This window comes from Glycine soja, chromosome 12 (genome assembly GCF_004193775.1).
Source record: "Glycine soja cultivar W05 chromosome 12, ASM419377v2, whole genome shotgun sequence".
NCBI lineage: Eukaryota > Viridiplantae > Streptophyta > Magnoliopsida > Fabales > Fabaceae > Glycine > Glycine soja.
In genome coordinates this window covers 36,675,554-36,702,321 of record NC_041013.1, presented here as the reverse complement: position 1 = coordinate 36,702,321, position 26,768 = coordinate 36,675,554, and the positions used below count along the sequence as shown (strand labels likewise).

Here is a 26,768-nt window from a genome sequence, read left to right as displayed (position 1 = left end):
TTAAATAATTGGGTATTTAATGTACATGCTATGTATTAGGTTTATCTTCTGATTTAAAAGATAAAAACATTATTTTTTTAGTGAAAAGAATAAAAAAAATCTTTGATTTTCTTGTTTTCATTCATGATATGTGTCCCTATTTGTGTATGGTGAGGACAAGTGACTAAGGACGTAACTCGGTCTTAATCTCTTAAATCTGTCAATGAATATTGAATAAAATTTGTTCGAAATTTGTCATTGTAAATCATTTGAAAATGAATGAGATTCATTCAAAGGGGTTAACTTTTTCTAAGTTGCTATCCTTTTTTTTAATTAGCTAAATTTAAAGGTGATTCTTTTTAACACAATGGATAACGAAACAATAAGATGAAATTGTTAGAATGTGATATATGTTATAATATTTATTATTGATTATCTATGCATTATAATTTTTTATTATGAAATATTTATTTTTAGCCCTTTATCTAAGAAATTATATAAGAAACAATTTAGTGTATTTTTTTTTGCCTAAGTATAAGAAATTTGAACTCGTTTTTAAATTATCAATTACTAATTCTTTTCTATATTCAATTTATTATGAATTCTAGTAACGATAAACTTATTGATTTTGCATGTATGTGAATGAATCCACTGACTTGTTAACAATTTAAACCAGGCTCAATGGTGGAAAAAATTAATTCTTGACTTACAAATAATGTTATTAGATATAATCATGACTTAATTATTTTAATTTTGTGGGTACTTTTAGAAAAAAATTTAAATATATGAAAATATTATTTAAAATTAACTAAATTATTTTAATTAGTTTTGATGAATTAGTTATTTGTTTCTTACACATAGAATCAATAATAGTAGTTTTTTTAAGGCAATATATTTCACTGAACAAAAAGAAAAAATGTTGTAAATAAAACTCTAATTAAATGAAGGGTATTTGGGAGGTATTATCATTAAATAGGAAAAAAATAGTAAAAATTTCTTTATATTTTAATCCAACAGATTATTTTTGTTGCTTATATTTTAGGTAGTATTTTGTTTTTTTCACAAAAAAAGTAGTAATCTTTTTTCTTTGTCATGTTAAAGAATTTAATCTCCTTATATGTTATAAGTTATGTTTCTTTGTAGTTTTTAAACAATTTATTCATATTTATACACAATTAAAGTTTCTTATATATGTATATTTTTTAAAAAATGCTAATATACCCATATCTTAAATTTTTTTAAAATCTCATATATCTCGTATTTATACCTAATATTTATACCATACTCATCATGAAACATACTTTCTTTGGACCAAGATATATGCAACAAAAAATTAATGTGTGTTGGATTAAAATATAAATAAATTTGAACTAATTCTTTCTTTTTTAATGATAATATTTTAAAATTATTTTTCATTTAATTAGAGTTTTATTTATAGCATTCTCTTTTTTTTGTCATATGCAATTAATGTAAATGATATTTTAGAAAATGAATTAACATTTTTTTATAGAGAATATAAACATTAAATGATTTTAATTAATTTTTTTGACGTGTATGAGTTAATTTTATTTTATTTTTTATATTTTCAGTCTAGAGGAATTAGTTTCTAAGGTTATTTTTCAAAGGCTTGTTGCAACTCCTAGTTGTTGCAAGATTGCTTCTAATTAAGAACCACGATGGTTTAGGAATCCATTCTTCTCCAGTTAGGGTTTCTTTTACTCCTTCAAATTCTTCTCCAGTCACATCCAGTTGGGGTTTCTTTCTCGGAAGATGGCTCGCAACGAGGAGAAGGCCCAGTCGATGCTCAATCGCTTCATCACAATGAAGGTGGAGGAGAAGAAGAAGAAGAAGAAGCCGAAGGAGCGCCGCCCCTTCCTCGCCTCAGAGTGATGTGACCTCTTGGAGGCCGACAAGTGGCAGCAACAGATCTTGCGGGAGATCGACCGGAAAGTTGTCGAGATCCAGAATAAGGGTCTCGTCAAGCACCGCCTCCACGATCTCAATGACGACATCAACAAGCTCATCCACGAAAAATCCCACTGGGAATGCCGCATCTTGGAGCTCGATAGACAATATTACTAGAAGCACTCCGCGAAGATGACAAACCTCGATGGAAACATCGTCGACGTCCCGAACCTGGGTGGCCGTGGCCCAAGATACCGCTACTGCGGGGCTACCAAGAACCTCCACGACGTCAAGGAGCTCTTCAAAAAACCCCTCAAGCTTCGAAGGCGGCGTACTCGATATGACATTTATAAGAGAATTTATGCGAGTTATTATGGTTAACGTGATGAGAAGGACGGTGTGCTTGTGCAGCTGGAGGGGCCGGCGGAGGAGGCGATGAGGTGGGAGGCGGCAGAGGAGTGGAGGAGGTTGGATGAGGTGAGGAGGGAGGTGAGGAAGAGGGTGGTGAGCGGGGAGGTGACCGCGGTTGTAACACCCTGATATATATTATTAAATATATTTGATGTTTGATTATATATGTTGTGTTATTTTATCCGTGTTTTATTTTTAAGGAGGTGAGTTTAGTTATTAGAAGGGTGTTGGTAGTTAAAACGTTAACTTCTCAAAGAAGCCTCTCAAGGAAGCTTCTCAAAGAAGTCTTATGAGGAAGCTTTTCAAGGAAGCCTCGCGAGAAAGCTTCTCAAGGAAGCTGCGTGAAACCGTCTCAGTAAAAGCGCCCCCCTGCATTCGTTTACCGTTGCGATTTGCGATATGATGTCTGGCATGTGAGAAACACTTCCTTTCCCGAGAGCAGAAGCACTTGAGTGTTTCAAACTTTGCTTTTCGTGTAGCCTTGGAAAACAACCATTCCTTTCTCCTTCTTTCTTCCAAAACCCTTCCCCAACGTCCCAAGCTTCTTCTCCACCATCCACAACTATCGGTGGCTGCCACGAACCGCCGTTGTTCTCCGTTGAAACCCCACACCGAGAGAAACCCTTCAATCGGAGCGGAATCTTCCAAGCTTGTCTCGAGGTTTCGATAAAGAACGAAGCCCCAATCTGACCTTTGCGGTTTCTTCAAGGTAACCGTGATTTTAAGCTTGCTCATTGGTAGTTTAAGCTTATCTTTGCATCATTTTCTGACTTTGGAACCACCATTGTATGTTTTACGCTTCCTTTGAAAAACCTTAAAGAAAGAGACTTTGTAAAAGTTATCCTTTTCTGAAATGGGTGTTACTTTCGTGACCTTCACTGAACCCCAATCACATTGGCATGATTGGAATTTCAAAATGATGCTCCTTTTGTAAAATCTGAAATGCCCCTTAGCCTTTTTCATTTTGACAGGGGTTTTTGACTCAGAATATTGTCATTAACTTTATTTCTGAAATCCATAGTAAGTTTTCTTCGTTTTGGCGTAATAGAGACTTGCGTTGGACCGACAAGCGTGAACAAAAGAGAGGCCTCTAAATGATGCAAAGAGGAACCGACGGGGAGCTCACGATAGGTGAGGGGAGTTTATTATAAAATTTACCGTTTTGACACTAAGTTAGGGTCAGGGAACCTAGCTATGAGAATATATGTTTGTCCCTGTTGCATGCTGATTTTTCCTTTATAGAAAACAATGTTTTTAACTAATGGGATGTAATATAATTGTTATTGATGTGCATGCTGGTTTTGAAGAAAAACTATGTTTTTGACGAATGGGATGCGATATATTTATTGTTGATGAATAAAATTATTGTCTTTATTTGACTTGTGTTGTTTGAAGACCTGAGGAGTGTGAATCTCAGGCATGAAAGAAATATGTATATGCAAAATGCGACTTACTATTGATGTTGCTGTTGATGACTTTAATTGATATGTGGTGATGTTGATATTTATGATGATATTGATTTGAGATGACGTTGCTAATGAAGATCATGTCAACATGAATTGATGTTATTATTAATGATTATGTGAATATGAAATGAGTTTGTTGTTGTTGTTGTTGATAACGTCATTGAGATGAGATGGTGTTTATGTTGAGAATGATATTGAAATGGAATGTTGATGATGATGGAAATGCATTGGGATGTGCATGTTGTGTATGTTCATGGGGGGGTGCAGTGACCTTGTCGGATGTCCCTTGTGTGGGAAACTGGTGTGGTTAAAGAATTTAAGCATCTCTGAGGGGATGCTTAGGAGCTTTAATTCATCCATGGTCATGTACTTGATGACGCCCATGTTTCATACGTTGGATGTTGTGTATGTTCGTGGGAGGGGGGTGTAGTGAACTTGTCGAATGTCCCTTGTGTGGGAAACTGGCGTGGTTAAAGAATTTAAGCATCTCTGAGGGGATATTTAGGAGCTTTAATTCATCCATGGTCATGTACATGATGACGCCCATGTTTCATACGTTGGATGTTGTGTATGTTTGTGAGGGGGGGTGTAGTGACATTGTCGAATGTCCCTTGTGTGGGAAACTAGAGTGGTTAAAGAATTTAAGCATCTCTGAGGGGATGCTTAGGAGTTTTAATTCATCCATGGTCATGTACTTGATGACGCCCTTGTTTCATATGTTGGATGTTGTGTATGTTCATGGGGGGGTGCAATGACCTTGTCGGATGTCCCTTGTATGTGAAACTAGAGTGGTTAAAGAATTTAAGCATTTTTTAGGGGATGCTTAGGAGCTTTAATTCATCCATGGTCATGTACTTGATGACGCCCATGTTCATACGTTGTATGTTGTGTATGTTCATGGGAGGTGCGCTGACCTTGTCGGATGTCCCTTGTGGGGGGAAATAGAGTGGTTAAAGAGTTTAAGCATTTCTGAGGGGATGCTTAGGATCTTTAATTCATCCATGGTCAGGTACTTGATGACGCCCATGGTTCATGCCTCATATGACACAAGAAATAGTATAAACTATGGCAGTATGTACTTTGTACTATTCTTTATTTATTTTCTCATTTATTCTATATTTTTTTGCTTCTTAATTTTTTTTTCATTATATACAGAAATAGTGTGTACATGCTGCTCTTCTTTGACCATTTTATTTCTTACCCAGTGTCTCCCCCAAATTTGGGACAAATTTGTTTTGACATATAACTTCCCCAAATTTGGGACAAATTTGTCTTGAACCAAGCTTTTCTGTGGATGATGCTCTCTTACAACCTATGACAAGGTAGCAGGAGATAACACTGTATAGGATCAAGGTTCAATCAATCAATCATTGAGCTCAAAATTGGGTGCAAGGGATAAATCATTCAAGCACATGGTCAACTTTTTGGCTAAGTGGCTATCACAATCAAACATGGCCTTCATCATCCTCAATTTCATGCATTCAGTCCATACTTCAAAGATACATGCAAAAATCAGTACTAAATGATAGTCGTTTCAAAATTTAAGGATCACACTATCACCGGGATATGGTCAATGCATTCCTTCACAATCAATCTGACAAACTGACTAACATTTTCAGTCATACTACTAATCACATGTTCTTTCTCTTCTAATGACTGCAAGCTTGATCAAAACAGAATCCATACATTCCAGTCCACTCAATTCATACAATTCTCATTCAAATCAAACACAAACACCTCATTCCTAAAAAATCACACCACTGAATATCATAATCAACCAGTTCACTGTTCAAACATGCTTTTGTACAAACACTAAGACGACTGAAGTTTAAAAGACTGAAATTTAAATGACTGAAACATAAAGACTGAAATTTAAATAATTGAAACGTAAATCATAAACTAAATAAACTGATAAAAATAAACTGTTCAAAATGCAAGACAAGATGATAAAAAATAATCCTGTCAATCCTCCTGTGTGCGATCCTCAACAGGCTCATTCAGATCCAACACTGGAGCAGCTGGTGGATCCTGTGAAATAGGTTGCTCTGGCTCCGATGCTGGAGCAGATGGCTGAGAATCCTTAGAGATAGGTGTAGGGGATGGCTTTGGAATAGGCTCTGGTGAAGGTACTTCCTCCTGAGCCACAACTGAATCATATGCAACTGAAAAAGGCTCAGGAGGAGTGAGCTCATCCTTCGCTGTTGGTGTATTCTCCTCAGCATGCTCAGGCTCTTGGGCTGCGAAGGTCCCACCCCCACCAGAAGGAGAAGGCTGGACTCCTGGCCAAGCCACCTGAGTCAGGAAGTCCTCTATGCTCATAATGGATGACAGACCCAAGCTCTGGAGGCTTTACATGATAATTACTTGCCCTCTGTGTAAGCTCTGCATCATGTCATATAAGGTCTCTGAAGTAAAAGATAAAGATCCTAAAGGAGTTGAAACTGATGTAGAAGCTGAAGTCAATGAAGATGGAATGATGGTGGTAGAAGGGGTGGTAGAAGGAGCGGTAGAAGAGGGAATCTTAGAAGATGGAGGAGCCTCAGACCTCTTCCCCTTGGCCTTGGGAGGCCCTCTGAAAGTAACTGAGGGGCCATCGAGGTTCCAGTAGTTTTTCTTCACATAAGCCACATTAATGGCTAGACCGAGGCTCTCTAGTGTCAATGAATCAAAAGTGACTCCTCTAGCTTTGCATAAAATAGTGATTAAGGCCGGAAACCCAAGCCTAGAGGAGTCGTACCGGGCAATCATGGTGATCTGTTGAGAAATTAAGTAGCCCACATTCATGTCCATCTTCTGAATAATCCCATAAATCAACTTGGCCCTATCCAGAGTGATATCTGATGTGTGTGAGGTAGGGACCAAGTTTGAGAAAGAGAGAACGCTCTGTGTCTGATCTAGGGTCGTCAGGTTCTTCCTGAGGATCTTCAATGGCAAGCCATCAACATTAAGCTCAAATCCCCTTCCTGGGATGCAAAGCTTGGCTGCCAATTCCTGAGGATTAGGCCTCAGGAGTGCGAACCCGGAGTAAGCAGATAATGTTTCCCCCTCCTCAATAATCACAGGGGTCTTCAAGAATGTGTTCAAGGTGTCTGGATCAAACTTCACCAAATGACCTCTCACCCTTACCTGCTTAGGTGATTTATCCTCGGGATCATAGAGGTTAACATAAAACTCCTTCACGAAGTTTGTCAACTCCTTGTGCCAGTTTCTGCACTCTAGTTCTTCAGTGAATTCGTCAAACTCGGTGTAACAGAGCATAACATTCCTCTCAGGCAGGATTTTCCCGCCAATAACCACTGAAGAATAACAATCCCAGGCCTCCTGAGATGTGAATCTGTGCTGGTTATATCGGGCCTGGGATGTTGAAGCAGGGGGCTTCCTCTTCCTGGATGCCATCTGAAAAGAATTGAATCAAACAACAAGGTTAAAACATGATTATTCAACAAAAACAAAAAAATAAAACTGAAAACAGGACTGGGCGCTTAGCGCAGCATGCTAGGCTTATCATGCCTTATGCAAATTTAGTCATGGGCTAAGCGCGACAGACAGGTGTTTAGCGTGAAGACATAAAAAATGTTTTTCTGCATATTAGGCTTAGCACAACATGTTGGGCTTAGCCTAAATCTACAATTTTTAAAACAGTAGAGGACTTGAGCTTAGCGCAACAGGGTGCGCTCATCTCAAACTCACTAAAACATAACACAGGCTTAGTGCAGGAAGATGCGCTTAACTCAGCTTCAACAGAGTGACACTCAAGCTTAGCACACAGGGTGCACTTAGCCTGATTGCAAAAGCTTAAAACAGTAAGAGAGTTGAGCTTAGCGCATCAGGGCGCGCTTAGCTCAACCTTCATGAAACATAACAAGGGCTTAGCGTAGAAGGCTGCGCTTAGCCTTATTCAAAGGTTGAAAGACAGAAGCAAAGTGGCGCTTAGCCTGACAGGTGGTCGACATTGGCAAGTGCATCGGTAAAGCTATATTTAGTAAATAGGTGTCTTGTTGTGAAAAGATATGTGTGAATATGAATAAGTATGTGAACTAACTATTAAAAAGGAAAATCACGTGAGTAATGATGTGTAAAGACAGGTAGACAACACGTTGGTCTTCCTATTAGGTGCCTGATGTTATAAGGATATTCTCTACCTAACAATGCTCATGTGTTCTATGTTGTCTCCTGAAATTCTAAACCTCGATCCCTCGTGATAGTCTAGCCTAATCCTGATCAAGCATCATCCTCAGATCCCTCTTGTTGGACTAAACTTGACCATAACCGCATTAAGACAAACATACAAACAACTAGGTTACCGTACCCCGGTCCCTCGTGAAAATATGATAAACTAGTCCTGTCCTATCAAGTTCTAAGAATCAGACCCGTTCCCACTATTGAATGATCCTAACAAAGCATGCATCTACATGATCAAGGAAAAAACATACTAAAATGACGTACTAATAGCACAGAGAACACATAAAACATCATTAAATAGATAAAAAGGTATTTACATCAAGTACCTACAAGGAAGAACCAACAGAGGATTTAGCTTTCCATATCTGGGAAGCTTCCTTTACAACAAAGAGAAGAGAAGAATGAAGGATTGAAGAAATACAAGTAGTGGGGATGTCTCCTCCACCTCTAGAACCTCACAATCACTCACAAACTCATCTCATGCTCTTAGGATGGCTTCCTCTTCAAGCTCAGTTCTCTGCCAGTCTTCGCACAGTAAAAGCTCTCAAAACTCTCTAGAACTTGGACCTCTTTCTCTCTAGAAAACTCTAAAAACGCAGAAGCTTCAAGAAAAGTCCAAACTCCCCCTCCATTTCTGATTTCAGGCTTAAATAGGGGGTCTTGTTGGTGCTTGCGCGCTTAGCGCAACTCTGGCTCGCTTAACGCACATAAGTGAATTTAAGCTTAGCACACATATTCTCGCTTAGCGGATGAATGCAAGCGGTGCGCTTAGAGGGATGAGCCTTCGCTTAGAGCGCATGTACAACTCATCCTTCTTCTAGATTCTTCCGCGCGCTCAGTCGCAAGAGTGGTGCGCTTAGCGGATGGCTCGCTAAGCCGGCAGATTGGCTTAGCGAGAAGCTCAAAATCAACACTTCACAAACTTGCCTAATTAACCTGAAATTGAAAGGGAATTACTATTAAATACACAAAATGGGAGTACTAAGTACTTATTACCTATATTTAACAAAAAGTAATTACAACACTACAAAAAGACCATAAATGGGAGGAGTTAGATACAATTTGCACAGATTTCTTACACAAAAGTTAGTCGTATTCATCGACTAACAACTCCCCCAAATTTACAGTTTTGCTTGTCCTCAAGCAAATAAAGAATAGTTTACTAGTCCCCAAGTGACAAGAATATGCAGTGACTATTTACAAAGGTGTATGCTACAAAAACTATTGATTGCATGATAACAGAATGAAGCAAAATGCCATCATCACCTATCTTTCACAAAGCATGCAGTTATTCAAAGAGAAAAACATAATGTATCCTGTACAATCAGATGAAGTTAGGCACAAGACAGATATTAAGGAAAGTAGCTTAAACCACAATCTCACAGCTACTGTTTCACTAACGCACAAGTGTTTAAGCTATTCATCAATAACAACTAGCAAGAGGTCCAAATTCACCTTAGACCACATTTATTCAAGTTGAAAAACAGAAATTAAAGGCTGAAATTGATGATGGGCGCTTAGCGGGATATAGCTCGCTTAGCGCACCCTCAGAAATATAACACTATGGCTTAGCGCAACAAGATGTGCTTAGCCAAATCAAGGCCTCAAAAGATATGTGCTAAGCTCAGCAGGGCTGCGCTTAGCGACACCATAAATTTCAGAAATCTAACTATGTAGGCTAAGCAAGCCAGACTCGCTTAGCCCAATGGCTGCCGCAATGAAATGAGCTTAGCCCAGATAGGTTGGGCTTAGCACGCGGCTTTCAACAAAAATTTGACTAAGTTACCTGGGCTTAGCGAGTCAGCCTCGCTTAGCCATAGGTACCTCATCAGGAAGATGAATGTTCATCCATAAAAGATGAACTTGCTTAGCGTAGCAGACTCGCTTAGCGAGTACGTCTGAAAATGCATATATTCAAGCAATTTTGACGAACCCGCTTAGCGCAGCAGGCACGCTTAGCGAGTTCATTGCGTTTTCCAGAAAAAATGCAGAAAACGAAGTTCTTTTTCTTCTCTTTCTTGAGCCTCTAAAAGGCATATCAATCATGCAAAACAACCAAAACTATCTACACAACACAATCATTCACAAAGTCCTAATTTTTAACTAATCTAATATCAGTAAAACCCTAAAAATTAAAAGCTAAATTCTATGGTTTTCTACCCTAAGGTTCACCAAAATAAAAGAGTAAAGGGAATGAGGAACTTACTTGGATCGTTTATTGGTGCAGATACGTAGAAGATGCAAAAAAGAATGAATGCAAGGTGCACAAATTTGGGTGAGAGAGAGAGATAATTCAGGCAATGTTCTGAAATTTCAGGCAAAGGTGAGTGTAACTGATGTTACACTCACTTAAGCAATTTTTGACCCTTTCACTTAGCGAACCGTCGCGCTAAGCGAGCCAGAGAGATGTTTGGTTTCTCAAAGAGGTTCGCTTAGTGGACCTGCGCGCTTAGCCCAAGTTTGAAATTCAAAATCTATTTTTTTTAAAAAAAAAAAAAAATTGGGCTTAGCGCACAGAAGGGTGCTTAGCGAGTTTTCCAGATCAAAATACCTGCAACTCTCGCTAAGCCTGGCTCTGGGCTGGCTCAGCGAATATAATGCATCTTGAACATAAAGGGGCATGCGCTTAGCGAATGATGGATCGCTTAGCGCTGCTATGGCCGTAAGGAATTGGGCTTAGCTGGCATGCATTGCGCTTAGCTCAATGAAACCCAATTCAGGCCGCAAGGAAATGGGCTTAGCGGCGATGTCTCACGCTTAGCCAGTGAATACGATGCGCTTAGTGAGCAGGCCATCGCTTAGCCCAATTCAGATCGAATTGAAATGGGCTTAGCTTTGCCCTGACCAGCTTAGCGGACAAAATCAGCTTAAGATGCAAGGGTTGAGTGCTAAGTGGTACAGACTCTCCGCTTAGCGCATGACAAAGGATGCGCTTAGCGTGAGGCTTGCCCTTAACGAAAGGACTAATTTTCAGGAAAAAAATTCTAAGTTATATTTCAGTCCCTTTCTCAAGAAGTTTGAAACTTTTATATCTACCATTCAAAAACAAGCTGATATACCCCAATGTAATGATTATGAAGCAAGTTCCACATTATACAATGCATAAAAAAAACAGAATAAAAGAAATTAGAACTGGGTTGCCTCCCAGGAAGCGCTTCTTTAACGTCATTAGCTTGTCACTTTTACCTCAATGGGTGATAAAACTATTGGTCCTCACCTTCAGGACTTCTTCTTCAACCTTCATCACCTACAAGCAAACATTATGTTCTGGCACAGGCTTGTTTTCTTCAAAAAGGTCAAAATTGATCTTCTGATCTTCAAAACCCATTTCCAGTGTCTTTCTTCCCATATCAGTTATGCAGCTTGCAGTTGACATAAAGGGATGTCCCAAAATGACTGGAACCTCATGGTCTTCCTCCACATCCATGACCACAAAATCAGTTGGAAAGACCATGTGTTTCACTCTTATTAGAACGTCCTCAATTACCCTGTAAGGTCTTGTGATGGATCGGTCAGCAAGTTGTAAAGTAATTCTCATGGGCATGATTTCCAGCTCTCCCAACCTTTTACACATGGAGAGCGACATTAGGATGATACTGGCTCCCAAATCAATGACATCCTTTCCCACATTGACTTCACCGATTGAACAAGGAATAGTAACACTTCCAGGGTCCTTATGTTTTGGTGGAAGAATTCTTTATATTACAACATTGCAGTTGCCTTCCACAACAATATTCTCCTGGTGGATGTATCTGTGTTTCCTTGTCAACATATCTTTCAAAAATTTCAAGTAGAGTGACCTTTGTTGCAAAGCTTCCCCAAAAGGCATAGTTATTTCCAGTTTCCTGAAAATATCAAGGAATCTCACCAAGTGGCGGTCCTTGTCCTTCTTGGATGGTACCACGGGGTATGGTACCTCCGTATCCTCATTTGAAGCTTTTTCTTTCTTCTTCTCTCTTGCTTTCTCACTTTTACTCTTTTTTCCCCTTCTTTATTTTTTTCAACTTTTTCTTTTTCTACCTCTATTTCTTTCTCCTCGACCATTATTGGTTTTTCACTTTCCTGACTTGTCACATCTGTTACCTCCTCTTTCTTTTTCTCAGTGCCATCCTTCACAACAGTTTGTTTCTCCAAAGCCACCCTATCCTCATCCTCAACCACCAAATGCTTCTTGTTTCTTGTCATCACAACATTACATTCCTCTTTGGGATTCTTCTCTGTGTTCGCCCCAAAGCTATTGGATGACTTTTCAACTAATTGTTTGGCTAGTTGGCCCATGTGGATCTCAAGGTTCTTCAATGCTGACTTAGTGCTTTTGTGATTTGACATGGTCACCTGCATGAATTGAGTCAGAGTTTCTTCTAGCTTGGTAGTCCTTTGAAAAATGTTAGGCCCTTGTTGAGGCTACCTGTTGGAAGGTCCACCTTGGTCTTTGTTGAATTGATTACCAGGGTGTGATCTCCACTGTCCTTGTTGGTTGTAAGGACCCTGCTGGAAACCTGAGAATCCACCTTGATTGTATCCCTGCCTTTGTTGATTCCCCATTTAGCTAACCTTTTGTGTTTGTTCTTCAAAAGGAATGCGAAGGCCGGATTCATGAGTACCACCACATATGGTACAACCTGTAACCTGCAAAATAGAAGACTGTGAAGGTTGACCATTAGACAAGTTAGTTGGCAACTTACTCAGGGTTTTTGTCAAGATCTCAAGTTGCCTAGAGAGCAAATTATTTTGTGCCAACACAACATCTTGTGATGATAACTCCAGTAAACTCTTCTTAGTGGGTTGATTCACTTTATCACGTAGAATGGCGTGATCACTGGCAAACATATTTTCAATCAACTCAGTTGCTTCTTCAGGGGTTTTTAGTTTTATTTTCCCCCCTATAGAAGCATCTAACAGCTGTTTAGATTGCGGCCTCAACCCATCTATGAATATGTTAAGCTGGGTTGGCTCAGAGAGTCCATGGGTGGGGATCTTTCTTAAAAAACCTCTAATGCTTCACTTAAGGATTCATCAGGGAACTAGTGAAATGATGAAATTGCATTTTTCCCTTCCGCAATCTTTGACTCAGGGAAGTATTTCTTCAGTAATTTCTCAACAACTTCTTCCCAGGTCTTCAGACTGTTACCCGTAAATGAATGGAGCCACCTCTTGGCTTCTCCTGCCAAGGAAAATGAAAATATGTTGAGTCTAATGGCTTCGTTTGGCACGCCTGCAATCTTTATAGTGTTACAGATTTCAATGAATGTTTTCAAATGTGCATAGGGGTCTTCATTTGGTAATCCTTGGAATAGGTTCCCTTGTATTAAATGAATTAAAGAATGAGGGTAGTTTATGTTGTGAGCTTGGACTTCCGGACGTGCAATGCTGGTAAAGTATTGTGGCACTGAACTACTCGAATAGTCCTCAAGGGTAACCCTTTGTGTTGGATCAAGTGGCCTCAGAATAATTAAGAAGGGGGGGTTTAATTAATTAAGAATAGGTCTTGACTAATTTCAAATTTATCCTTCTTAATATTACTAGATTCAATTAGGCTTTACTACTAAGTTATGAGAAAGTAAATAGCAGAAACAATAACTTAGACAAAAGTAAAGCGGAAATAAAAAGTGCACGGCGGAAAAGTAAAGAGTGTAGGGAAGAAGAAGACAAACGCAAGATTTATACTGGTTCGGCAACAACCCTTGCCTACATCCAGTCCCCAAGAAACCAACGGTTCTTGAGATTTCTTTCAACCTTGTAAAATCCTTTACAAGCAAAGATCCACAAGGGATGTACTCTCCCTTGTTCTCTTTGAATAACCAAGTGGATGTACCCTCTACTTGAACTGATCCACAAGAAATGTACCCTCTCTTGTTCTCAGTACAACAACCCAAGTTGATGTACCCTCTACTTGTACCACAAAGGATGTACCCTCCAATGTGTTAAGACAAAGGATTCTCAGGCGGTTAGTCCTTTGAATCTTTGTATGGGGAAACAAAAGATATCTCAGGCGGTTAGTCCTTTGAAATCTTTTGTTTAAGGGGAAGGGGAGAATCAAAAGAATTCTCAGGTGGTTAGTCCTTTTAATTTTCTTGGAAAGAGAGAAGGGAGACACAAAAGAATTCAGGCGATTAGTCCTTCTATTCTTTTGGCAAAGGGAGAAGAGAAGAAAAAGATATCACACTTTTATTTTCTGCAGAATTTTCACTTGCAGAAAAACAAGGTTTGGAAAAACAAAACTTTGAAAGCTTTTTGGCAAAGGAAGAACGAGAAGAGAGATGGGTAGAAAGGAATTCTTAAAAGTTATCAAAAATTGTTAAAGAGTTGTAAAAGTATTTTTGAATGCAAGTCAAGGTCTTACTTTTATAGACTCTTCATGTCTGGTCAGGAAAACCATTGGAAGAGTTATAACCTTGAGAAAATCATGTTAAGAGTTACAACTCTTGACCTTTTTATTCAAAACTTATCACTAGTAGTCGATTACACAATGCATTTTATGAAAAGTTATGACTCTTCACAATTGGATTTGAATTCCAACGTTCAGATACACTGGTAGTCGATTACCAATATAGTGTAATCGATTACAACATTTGAAAAATATTTTGGAATGTTGCAAATCAGTTTAAAACATTTTGAAATTAAATTTGGTCACTGGTAATTGATTACATGAAACTAGTAATCGATTACCAGAGAGTAAATACTCTGGTAACTTAGAAATTTTTTAGAAAACTCTTTTGTTAAACAAAATTATGCTATGTTTGGATTTTTGAAAAATACTCCCCTTGTGAAGTCTTAACTGCTGCTTCTCGATTTCTTCTCTTGAATCTTGAAATCAACTTCTCTTGAATCTTGAATCTTCTTGATTTCTTCTCTTGAATCTTGAAATTAATCTTGATCTTGACCTTCTTGACTTAATCTTGAAATCATTCTTTTGGGCTTTTTGGCATCATCAAAACTACTTGATTCATCATCATTAAGCTTGCTTCTACACTTTGTTGGTGTTCATTAGCCATGATAATGGCTTCTGGTAAGTATGTAGCGGATTCCCTTGATGATGGTGAGTCAGATGATGTAGAATCAGAAAAATGAGCTTCTTCTTCTAGAATGGAAGCTACTATCCTGTCTTGTAGTAATTTTCTTCTCTTCTCGGCACTGTTCCTTCTTAATGTAGCTTCAATCTCCAAGTCCAGAGGAACTAAATTGCCTGTGGGAGATCTATGCATATAAAACACTAACAGAGACAACGGTTATCCAATTTAAGAAGAAAACAAATATGAATCGGAAGCAAATATTCACAGTTAATCAAAGAATAAAGAATAGACACCTAAGACTGAACAAACTTTCCAAATAGAAAAAATTTCCCCGGCAACGGCGCCATAAACTTGGTCGACACTGGCAAGTGCACCGGATCGCGCAAGTAGTATAAAATGGTAAGAACCGAGTATCGAACTCTTGGGGAACTTGTGTTACTTGGTAAATCTATATTCAATAAATAGGTGTCTTGTTGTGAAAATATATGTGTGAATATGAATAGGTATGTGAACTAACTATTAAAAAGGAAAATCACGTGAGTAATGATGTGTAAAGACAGGTGTCGCAACCTACCCTTCGGCGGGAGGGCGACACAAGGGCGGTGCGTCTACCAAGGGAGGAAGGCACGCAGAGTCGCCACCAACCTTTATTCGAGGAAAATGTCGAAAAAACCGAAACGTGTGGTCTACGAACTTTAATCGTGAAAGGTTCAGGAGTTGTTTTTACGCACGAGGAAGGTATTAGCACCCCACACATCTGTCACAAGGGACGACAACCTTCAATCAAGTGTGCAAATATGACTTCAAAACAACGTATTTTCCCCTTTTTCTGATTCTATGTATTCCCCCCCCCCTTTTATGTTTTTTTGCTTTTTATGGGCCTTTTTGTATTTTTTATCTTTTTGTGGTCGACAAAGGTGTTTCCCTCGCTCTTACGTATCCTCAATTGCGATAAGGAAATCAGACCTACGTTGTTCTTTCAAAACTAAACGTTGGTTAAGTTGTTTTGATCTTTTTCCACAAGATCAATTTAAATCGAACAAAAGTCATTTAAGGCGTTGGACCATTAAACGATCTTTTGATTTTTTTTAAAGGAGAGAAACGTTAAGGCGTTGGACCATTAATGATCTCTTGGGGTGAAAGAAGAGAAGTGTTAAGACATTGGACCATTAACGATCTCTTGTTTTTTTGAAAGAAAAGAAACATTAAGGTGTTGGACCATTAATGATCTCTTGGGGTGATCGACAAAAGCGGAGTTTTTGCTCCTATGTATCCTCAATTGCGATGAGGAACTCAGACCTACGTAGTTCTTGCAAAAGTAATAAAGTTATGGGTTGATTTTATGCTTTTGAACGGTCCATGTTAACCGATAAAAGCAAAGATGACCGTTTAAGGCGTTGGACCTTAAAATGGTTTTAAGTGACTTTTGCGGACAAAGCTTGATTTGTGAGTTGATTTTAGCCTTAGTTTCACTTTGGTTATTAGTCAATTCATTCAAGGAAACGTTGATTTTAGCCTTAGTTTTTGCTCCTACGTATCCTCAAGTGACTTTTTTATTATTATTTTATTCAAAGATATTTTGATTATTTTATTATTATTTTTTAAAGATATTTTGATTATTTTATTATTATTTTACCTTTTTTTATTTAACCGAGGCTACAACGTGAACGATCGGTTGGATTTTATTTTAACAGTGATTAAACGATATTACAACACAAATGATCAGTTGAAATTCATTTTATCATTTATTAGACGAGATAACAGCTTAAACGATCGGTTAAAGCTAGTTAAAAATGGAAGAAAAGAAAACTGAAAGTGAACGAAATGAAGATGAAAGCAAACAAAACAAGAAATACATTGAAAATCTCGGATTCGAACACTTACCGGTTGAAGACCGAAGAAAGGACAAAGAACGGTGAAGAACAGCGGAAAATCTTCACGGATTTGCTCATGGAAACGTCTAAGAAGCGTTACGACAACACTTCGGCTTGGATTTTCTTCACGGAAACACATTTTTTCATCCAAAACAGCTGAAATGCATAGCCTAGGGTTCATGAACATTTTTGAAACAGCCCCCCTCCATAATTTATAGGGAAAAAGGGAGGTGCTTGCCGTCTAGAGGCTTCTTGAGGAAGATTTCTGAGCGGACTCCAATTACTAAGTTCACCCCTCCTTTTCGTATTTTATGGAAAAGTTACGGAAGCCTTACGAGAGCATTTTAAACTTGATTTTCCTCTTTTTTCTCTTCCCTTTCACCAATATTAAGTGAAATATGTTAACCCAAGGTTTTCAGAAATTTTACGAAAGCATTACGGAAGCCTCGAATGCCATTTTTTAACAAAATGGAGGTGGTTGCGCCCAAAGGCTTCTTGAGGAAGATTCCTGAATGCACCCCATAATTGATAAGTTCACCCACCTTTCTAGAATGTTTTGGATGAAGTTTCCTGAGTGCACCCCCTATGTTTGATAAGTTCACCCCCATTTTGTGTTTTTAGTTGTTTTTTTTTCCTAAACATCCCGGAACTTTACAGATTCCACCGCGATGAGTGTTAAGCCTTCCAAAGTGATGAACAATGGTCCTCGGATGAAATTAGAGTGTAACAGTTTATTTACACACACCCCACTTTGCTAAATACACTCCCATTTTCTTGTTTTTGGATGGTTTCTCCCTGAAATATGTCGAAACTTTACGGATTCCACCGGGATGGGTCTTAAACATTTTTGAGGTGGTGAAACAAAGGTCGCATGCCGATAAACAATGGTCCCCGGACGAAATCAAGGTATGACAACAGGTAGACAACGCGTTGGTCTTCCTATTAGGTGCCTAATGTTATAAGGATATTCTCTACCTAACAATGCTCATGTGTTCTATGGTGTCTCCTGAAATGATAAACTCCGATCCCTCGTGATAGTCTAGCCTAATCCTGATCAAGCATCATCCTCAGATCCCTCTTGTTGGACTAAACTTGACCAAAACCGCATTAAGACAAACATACAAACAATTAGGTTATCGTACTCCGATCCCTCATGAAAATACAATAAACTAGCCCTGTCCTATCATGTTCTAAGAATCAGACCAATTCCCACTGTTGACTGATCCTAACAAAGCATGCATCTACGTGATCAAGGCAAAAGCATACTAAAATGACGTACTGATAGCACAGAGAACACATAAAACATCATTAAATAGATAAAAATGTATTTACATCAAGTACCTATAAGGAAGAACCAACAGAGGATTTAGCTTTCCATATCTGGGAAGCTTCCTTTACAACAAAGAGAAGAGAAGAATGAAGGATTGAAGAAATACAAGTAGTAGGGATGTCTCCTCCACCTCTAGAACCTCACAATCACTCACAAACTCATCTCATGCTCTTAGGATGGCTTCCTCTTCAAGCTCAGTTCACTGCCAGTCTTCGCACAACAAAAGCTCTCAAAATCAACACTTCACAAACTTGCCTAATTAACTTGAAACTGAAAAGGAATGATTATTAAATACACAAAATGGGAGTACTAAGTACTTATTACCTATATTTAACAAAAAGTAATTACAACACTACAAAAAGACAATAAATGGGAGGAGTTAGATACAATTTGCACAAATTTCTTACACAAAAGTTAGTCGTATTCATCGGCTAACAACAGGTCAGGCTTAGCGCTGAACAAGAATTTGAAAATCCTAAGTTTCTGAAACACTAGTCCCGCTTTGCGCACAGACGCGCTTAGCGGGTTCATCATTGAAACTCATCAGAAGGATGAACGCGCTTAGCGCGACATGGTCGGGCTTAGCGCGATCATCAGGAAACCTAAAAATTCATCAGTTGTGATGAACAAGCTAAGCACAACAGGCGCGCTTAGTGCGTTCGTCGCGATTTCCAGCAGAATCAAGAAGGTCATTGCCCCTTTTAGCAGCATTGCCCCTAATGTGCTTACAACTCACCTAAATCCTACAATAGCAAACCCTAAAGCTAGAATCCCTAACCTAAACAACAATGCAAGCCAACAAAGCAAGAATTAATCTATCCTAAGGTTCCAACATGAAAATAAAAATGAAAATGAAAATGAAGCACTACTTACTTGGATTGTAGATGAAGATGCAAGATAAGAGCAAGAAGAATGCAGGAATACTTGAAGGCACAAGCAGAAATGCACAAAAGCAAGAATGTGGGCACACAAGAGAGTGAAATGTTGTGAAGTGTAAAGGTAATTACCATTGGCAGTTCTATTTTTTATAGCATTTTCGAGTTACGCGCTTAGCGTGACAACATGACGTTTGGGTTTAAGGCCCATGCGCTTAGCGCTACCTCTCGTGCTAAGCCCAATTCAAGTTTCAAATTCGAGAGACGTATCTAGGCTTAGGGCGAGGACACACGCTTAGCACTATCTGCAACTCTGATTGGTCCTACAATTTTCGCTTAGCCTGAGATGTTAGGCTTAGTGTGACTTCAAGCTTCAACTTATAGTGAGTAGTTTAGGCGCTTAGTGCATCCTGCCGCTAAGTGCATCCTACCGCTAAGCCTAACTCGTGAAAGTTCACTTCTAGAAAAGATATGGGGCTTTGCTCAGGACTGCGTGCTTAGCGCGGCTACAATAAATTTTTCCAATGAAGAAGTTGCGATTAGCGCATCATCTCCGCTAAGCCCACTGCTTGAAGTTCAATTCCAATGAAGATGTTGGGCTTAGCACAGTGATGTACGCTGAGCTGAACTATTCAGCCAACTAATGATGGGTCAAAGCACTTAGCACGAGCAAGCTCAGGCTTAGCGTGTGAAGACATTGCACTTAGCGCAAGGGCTGCGCTTAGCGGATGGACAACTGAAAATTTTTTATAAGTCTTTTCTTGTCCATCTCTTCACAAAAGCTTGAAACCATTTTTCTCAATACTAAACAAGCTTAAGTCGCATGCAATCACAAGCAATTATCCTAAGTTAAATGCAAGAAAGACAAAAATAAAAATGACTGGGTTGCCTCCCAGCAAGCGCTCGTTTAACGTCATTAGCTTGACGCATCTCCTTGTTATCCATGGTCCAACAAGGTTCCTATTTCTAGAACCTTTTTCTCAGGTCTCCTCTCCTCCATCACATGAACCTTCAAACAGACATTTCAGTTAGGTGGATATTTATCTTCATGAAACAGGTAAAAGCTGATTTTCTAATCTTCTATGCCCATTTGCAGCATCCTCTTTCCCAAGTCTACCATGCAACTTGTGGTAGACATGAATGGGCATCCAACAATAAGAGGAATTTCAAAATCCTCTTCTATATCCATCACGATAAAATCAGCTGGAAAGATCAAATGTTTGACCCTAACCAAAACGCCTTCAATTACTCTATATGGCCTTGTGATAGAGTGATCAGCTAACTAGAGCGTCATGTGTGTGGGCAACATGGAAAGATGCATTAAATTGATACTAGCTCCTGTGGAAGCAAAGCTTCATGATGAATCAACAATGATTCAAAGGTGTTTTGATGATAACAATGATGACAACAAAAGATGATGACAAAGGTGATGAACAAAAAGCTCAAAAGATCAAAGAACAACTCAAGTGAATCAAAGAACATCTCAAGTAAATCAAGAACAAGTCAAGAGTTCAAGAATCAAGGAGAATTCAAGACTCAAGAAGAAAGCCTAGAATCAAGAATCAAGACTCAAGATCTCAAGAATCAAGATCAAGATTCAAGACTCAAGATTCAAGAATGAAGAAAAGACTTTGAATAGCACATGACTCAAGATTCAAAACTTTGAATAGCACATGAGTTATTGACAAAACCTTTACCAAAGAGTTTTTACTCTCTGGTAATCGATTACCATAGTGTTGTAATCGATTACAAGTAGTAAAATGAGTTTGAAAAAGTTTTCAAACTGAATTTACAACGTTCCAAATATTTTCAAAAGGCTATAATCGATTACAATGTTTTGGTAATCGATTACCAGTGCCCTTGAACGTTGAAATTCAAATTTAAATGTGAAGAGTCGCATCCTTTCACTCAAAAGCTTTGTGTAATCGATTACACTTATTTGGTAATCGATTACCAGTGTTTGTTTCTGAAAAATCTAAAGATGTAACTCTTCAAAAAGGTTTTGACTTTTTCAAATGGGTTTTAAGTTTTTCTAAAAGTTATAACTCTTCTGAATGGTCTTCTTGACCAGACATGAAGAGTCTATAAAAGCAAGACTTTGTTTTGCATTTTAAAATCAATCTTTCTAACAACAATCTTGAATACTTTTGCTTTTCCAATCAATCCTTTACAAGCCTTGAAATCTCTTTGAAGTTCTTCTTCTTCTTCTTTTGTACCAAAAGCTTTATGAAGTTTTCTGGTTTTCTAAACCTTGAAAACATGTGCTATTCATCTTTTCATTCTCTTCTCCCTTAGCCAAAAAGAATTCGCCAAGGACTAACCGCCTGAATTCTTTTTGTGTCTCTCTTCTCTCTTTTCCAAAAGAACAAAGGACTAACCGCCTGAATTCTTTTGTGTCACCCTTCTCCCTTGTCAAAGAATTCAAAACGACACAGTCTGAGAATTCTTTTGATTCTTCCCATTCCCTAATACAAAAGCGTTCAAAGGTTTAACCGCCTGAGAATTCTTTTGTATCCCCATTCACAAAGTATCAAAGGTGTAACAGCCTGAGATCTTTGTCTCAACACATTGGAGGGTACATCCTTTGTGGTACAAGTAGAGGGTACATCTACTTGGGTTTGACTAAGAACAAGAGAGGGTACATCTCTTGTGGATCAGTTCTAGTGGAGGGTACATCCACTAGGGTTTCAAAGAGAACAAGGGAGGGTACATCCCTTGTGGATCTTTTCTTGTAAAAGGATTTTTAAAAGGTTGAAAGAAATCTCTAGGACCGCAGGTCGCTTGGGGACTGGAGGTAGGCACGGGTTGTTGCTGAACCAGTATAAAAACTCTTGTGTGTTTGTTTCCTTCTTCCCTACTCTTTTACTTTTCACTGTGCATTTAATTTTCACTTTTACTTTCTGTTAAGTTTCTCTTCTACTCCATATTCTCTTAACAACAAAAGTAAAAGCCTTAAAAGAGTAATTTTTAATTGGTAAAGTTTTAGGAATAATTAATTCAACCCCCCCTTCTTAATTATTCTGAGGCCACTCGATCCAACAGCTCCCAAGTCTATGAGAGCTTTACCTACAGCAACCTCGCCAATGGAACACGGTATAGTGACACTTCTAGGATCTTTGTGCTTCGGGGGAAGGATACATTGAATAACTGCACTACAGTTACCTTCCACTACAATAGTATCATTATGTATGTACCGGTTCTTCTTAGTCAGTATGTCTTTTAAAAATTTGGCATAGTGGGGAATTTGTTGGAGAGCTTCTCCAAAAGGTAAAGTAATTTCCAGTTTCTTGAAGATGTCAAGAAATCTGGCCAAGTGTCTTTCCTTATCTTTCTGGGAAGGTACCAAAGGGTATGGTACTTCCTTGCCTTCAGCTAGAGTAATCTCTCTCTTCTTCTCTCGTGCAGCCTTTCTCTTACCCTTCTTTTTCTCCTCATCAACCTTCTTTTTTTCTTTTCCATTTTTCTGATTTTTTTCTTTTTCTTTTTCTTCTTTGTTTTCTTCTTCTTTTTCTTTTATTTCTTTTGTTTTTCTTTTTCTTCCTTCATCTTTATTTCTGTCTCACTATCTTTTATTTGAGTCTCTCTCTCCTGGTCATCTTCATCTTCCAAAATCTCCTCAAGTTCAACAAAGTCTGAAACTGGTTCCAGTGTCTACTCAGCTATCGACTGTTGTTAATATTCCTCCACCTTCTCTTAAGCTCTACCTTCATTAGCCTGAATTTCCCTTATGATCCTTGTCATTACAACTTTACATTCTTCCTTCGGATTCTTCTTAGTATTTGCAGTAAAGCTGCTTGACGGCCTATCCACCAATTGCTTTGAGAGCTGGCCCACTTGGACCTCCAGATTCATAATGGCGGACTTCGTGCTCTTCTGGTTAGACATTGAAACCTACATAAACTGAGCTAGAGTCTATTCCAGCTTCGTGCTACGCTCATAAAGACTAGGCCCTTGTTGCTTAGATAGCAACTTGTTCTATGCCAACAATGCATCTTGTGATGTAAGCTCCAATAAGCTCTTCTTGGTTGGGATCTGGGCTTTGTCTCTTAAGATGACAATATCACTAGCAGCCATATTTTCAATAAGGTCCATTGCTTCTTCAGGAGTCTTCATCTTGATTTTACCCCCAGCTGAAGCATCAAGAAACTCCTTAGATTGTGATCTTAACCCATATATAAAGATATTGAGTTGTACCGGTTCTAAAAATCTGTGAGTGGGAGTTTTTGTTAACAAACCTCTAAATCTTTCTAGGGCCTCACTCAACGATTCATCTGGAAACTGGTGGAAGGAAGAAATGGCGACTTTGCCTTCTGCAGTCTTTGACTCAGGGAAATATTTCTTTAAAAAGTTCTCTACAACTTCATCCCAAGTCTTCATATTGTTCCCTTTAAAACAATGAAGCCACCTCTTAGCTTCTCCAGATAGTGAAAACGAAAACAAACTCAATCTAATTGCATCTTCCGACACACCAGCCAGCTGAATGGTATTGCATATTTCAATGTAAGTGGCCAGGTGTGCGTATGGGTCTTCATTTGGTAGACCATGAAACAAATTATTTTGAATCATCTGTATCAAAGAAGGAGGATATGTGATTGTTAGTTCCTGAACCTCTGGTCGTGCTATACTAGAAAAGAATTGTGGCATAGTGGAACTTGAGTAATCTTCCAGGGTCACTTTTCTTGGATCTTCGACCATAATAACTTCTTCAACAAAATCAGTATGTGATTGCCTTGCAATTGGAAAGCTAGAAGATGCCTCGGAAGATCGAGGTTCTTCTTCTGGAGTTGTCGCTGCTTCCAAGTCTTGCAAAAATTTTCTTATTCTCTCTGTGTTGCGTCTCCTGCAAGTAGCGTTAATCTCCAAATCGATGGAGATCAAATCACCTACAATAGATCTTCTTTGCATACAAGAGAAACAGAACAATAATTATCCAGTTCAAAAGAACAATGAATTTATACAATAACTAAAATGTTAGCAAAAAGAATCAATGAATCAAAGAGAAAAATATAAAGCAATACCGTAAAACTGAACTGAACTCTTCTAATGAACTAAGTTCCCCGACAACGGCGCCATAAATACTTTGTTCACTTTCCCGTGTGGTTCCTTTTTCTCCAATTTTTAACAAATATAGTCAAGGGAAATGAAATACCGGAAAGCGCACCAGGTCGTCAAGTATTTAAAATTAAAACAGAGTAATTCAAGTATCGAACACGGGGATATTGCTTATTAGACAGAGTTTTATTCAGAAATAAGGCATTGTTGGAACAAACATTGATAATTGATGATTAAAAACAGAAATAAACTAATTCTACGGTGAAAACAGAAAACACAAGTAAGTAGAAGTTAACAGCAATAGGTAAAAAACGTTGGGTCTTTCTAACAAACAAGTTGATGCATATAAAGATATTTCTCTAATTAATCATGTTCTTGTGTTCTACGTTGTAGCCTAAAGTACTAAACTTCGATCCCTCGTTAGACTAATTTAATTCAAGCTTCATCCTCAGATCCCTCTTGTTGGACTAGGCTTAACTTAAATAGCCTTTGTAGGTTTAGACTAATTTAACCTAAGCTTCGCCCACAGATCCCTCATGTAAGACTAGGCTTAACTTAAACAGCTTTCGTAAGTTTAGACTAATTTAACCCAAGCTTCGTTCGCAGATCCCTCATTTAAGACTAGGCTTAACTTAAACAGAATTATCATCACAACATATTCAAAAAACCAAAAACCCCATAATCTATCCCTGGTAATGCAGTTATTGAGCCCTGCTTCTCTCAAGTTCTAAGGCAACAGCACATTTCTCAATGCTAAAGTCACCTAACAGTACACACAAGTGGGTGATCAGACCAAGAGCATGCAGTAATTAAGCGTTGAAAGAAGCATTGAACACATAAAACACAATTAATTAGATATAAAGTAATTACATCAATTGTTCATTAGAAATCCCCAACTAGGGTGTTTAGCCAGCCATACAAAGAAACCCTAACACAAATGAGATAGAGAGTACAAAATAATTATTGCGTACACAAGAAGGGGAATCCCTCATCCTCTTCTTAGCACCTCACAATCACTCTAACACTCACTAATCTCTCTAAAAATGTAGAACCCTAGGCTTCTCTACACAACTGCTCCTCTTCGTTGCCTCTAGAGTCTCTCTCGAAATTTGTGCAACTTTGGAATGTTGTGTAATAATTGTTCTGTACCCTAATTATGTAAAATCAGGCTTTAAATAGGCTCTGAAATTGCGATGTCGCGCTTAGCATAGCTGTCACGCTTAACGCGAGTTAGTGAATTTGGGCTTAGCGCCAGTCATCGCTGAGCCAGGCTAAGGACAACCATCGCGCTTAGCGAGATGATCTCGCGCTTAGCGCGAGGCCTTGACTCTTGAGCTATGCCAGATTCCTTTGTCACACTAAGCGCGCTGAAGCATCGCTTAGTGTCAGATGCACACTGAGCCCAATGCTTGCGCTTAGCACAACAACTACTTTGGCACTTCAAGAATTTAGCCTCTCTTGACCTGAAATTGTGCAAATTTTATCATTAAATCACATGGGAGATACTCTAAGGACAGTTATTTCAAACAAGACAAGATTTATATATAAATTCCTACAAAATAACTATAAATTGGGGAACTATACAAGTTTTAGAAAAAAATTTCTATACAAAAGTTAGTCGTATAAGATGACTAACAGGGTGCGTCACCTGGTAGGGAACTCCCTTGTGGCCCAGGCTGATCACCGAGGGGGGGAGAGTTACGGTGCACGACTGGGTGGCCTCGAAAATTACTACATAGTTTCCCTAAGTGAGGTGTCGTGTGGACACACTTAGGCTATTTCCTTGGTTGATAGTACGTACCACATTGCATCTGAGAGTTGAGGTCAGGTGCATGCATCATTCTGAGCAGTATTGATTGGATCCATGGATGGATGATGAATAATAGTTGAATGTAGGTATTGAATAATGAATGTTGTGTAAGCTCATGATTTTTGCCTATGTTTTCTTGCAAATTGTGGTTATTTGGATTTAGTATTGGCTCTTTTTATAATGAACTCACCCTTGCAATTTTGTATCATGTGGTTGATACCTGTGATGATTGCGAACCTTGTTCGTGGGAGCAGAATGACAGTAGTAGGGTGCAAAAGTGAGATTCTATTGAGGAGCCGCCGAGCCGACGTGATGGCGTTGGGATTATTTTTAAGAGAGTTGTGTTTTATTATTCAACTCCTCCATAGTTGGTTCATGATTCTGTTTGTTGAACTAAAGATGTAAATCTCATATTTTAATTATATGTATGAACAAGTTTAATTTCCATTATGTGTATGACGTGTACTAAGTTACTATTCCTATATAATTATATATTCACTTAAGTAATGGTACGTTGTTTAGTGAATGTATGTCGAGAAAAAAATTACTTTTATTTTTCATAAGAAAATTAAGGGAGTTTTTCATTTAAAAATTGAAATTATAGTTATTAGAGTGATGATATCGTAGGGACGAGGCGAGTCGTTATAGCGGTGGAGAGGGAGGTGTTGAAGGAGGATGAGGAGGTGGTGGAGGAGGAGAGGGCGAGGGAGAGAGGAGGGAGTTTGTGTTGCACGTGCCACTTTCGGATGAGAAGGAGATTGAGAAGAGGGTGCTGGAAAAGAAGAAGAAGGATCTATTAAGTAGGTACACGAGTAAGGGGCTTGTGGAGGAGCAGACTGAGGCCAAGGACATGCTCAACATTGAGCATTAG

The 26,768-nt window shown here is 38.6% G+C and overlaps 1 pseudogene; it reads left to right on the top strand.

Moving 5' to 3' along the window:
• The first annotated feature begins 1,749 nt into the window (after window positions 1–1,749).
• LOC114378967 lies at window positions 1,750–26,768 on the top strand (annotated as a pseudogene).